A 1,338-nucleotide genomic window follows, 5' to 3' on the forward strand; every position below is an offset into this window, starting at 1 on the left:
AAAAGGCATTTAAAATTTAGAGAGGAACAAAAAAATTGCACAAACAAACCACAGCAAAAAATGGCACTGAGGGACTTGGAAGGGAGCCTATCACTATAATTTTACGTAGAGGCATGCACATTTTGGCAAAATAATGTAAGCTATGACGGGAACTTAATATATATATAAGTATAATGTTGGCATAGACCTTAAAAAAATATTGAAGTCCTAACAATGATAGTCTGGTATAATTGCCGTTTTTCGATGTTTTCAGGTCCAACAGTTAAAGATACCATACTTCAGGATTTATAGAATAAATTAATTAGTTTATAACAACATTTGAAAACAGTAATCAAAGATCAAATTATTTTAATAATCAAATTCAACGAATGAATAGTAAACTAAATTACAGTAGTTTAGACTAAAAACAAAGATGTATTTATTAGTGGTCAAGACAAGGCTAGAAATTTGTAGATTCCTATAAATATGATAATTGGCCAAAGTCAAGAGCACGGGAACGTAAGAGAATTAAGAGAAAATGCATAAATTAACTAGTACAAGCACACCTTAAGATAGTCAAACAATATAAGGCATTGGACAAGAATATGACGCCGGAAACTGGGATCTTTCAACTGCAGGAAAAAAAAATAGTGACCCATAAGTTCTTTTAAAGATAGATTACAAAACGTTTGCTGTATGAAACTAAGTTCACCTCTAACCCCATTAGTTTACTGCTTGTCAAATACTTTATGTTAAAAGAAGCTTCCTCATGCTGAAGATTATTCACAATTCCACCATCATCAGTCAAAGGCTGAGCTTCAAATGCATCCAGCACAACCTAATAAATCTCAAAGGAATATATCTATATATATCAGCTATACAATATTACAGGTAACAAATTAATGGAAGCGAAGAATGAATATAGACTAACAGCATTAAGTTGGATGACAGAACTTTTGGCCAAACGTTGGCAGGGGGAGGTTGTAGCAAGCTGGAATTTCTGAATGGATCCTAACAAGGGGTAAGAATAATAGGTACACAACATAGTTAAATAATATTGTTAGATCCATAGGCAAGCATTTGTTATTTTTTTTTTTTTTTTTTGAAACTTAGGCAGCATTCACACAGATCATAAAAAAGATGTTATATATTTTATCTACATATTGCATGACGATGATTACCACCTAATCATCACACACCATGACAGCATACAGTCCAAACAGGAAGGTTGGAAATACTCACACAATTTCACAAGTTAAAAAAGGAAAATTACAGTACCTTTATCATCCAAATGGACGTTTTAACATGATTACACCAACTGATTTATACTTGAAGCACATATTATGGGTATTCAATAAT

The 1,338-nt window shown here is 32.1% G+C and overlaps 1 long non-coding RNA gene across 1 annotated transcript; it reads right to left on the reverse strand.

Moving 5' to 3' along the window:
* Positions 1–545: 545 nt before the first annotated feature.
* On the reverse strand, positions 546–820 carry LOC114578684. Its single transcript, XR_003699660.1, has 2 exons — positions 692–820; positions 546–611 (listed from the first exon to the last, which is right to left on the reverse strand). It is a non-coding gene; the product is annotated as an uncharacterized LOC114578684 (long non-coding RNA).
* Between the last annotated feature and the right edge of the window lie 518 nt (positions 821–1,338).

The sequence above is a fragment of the Dendrobium catenatum genome, unplaced genomic scaffold (assembly GCF_001605985.2).
Source record: "Dendrobium catenatum unplaced genomic scaffold, ASM160598v2 original_scaffold_116834, whole genome shotgun sequence".
Lineage (NCBI taxonomy): Eukaryota > Viridiplantae > Streptophyta > Magnoliopsida > Asparagales > Orchidaceae > Dendrobium > Dendrobium catenatum.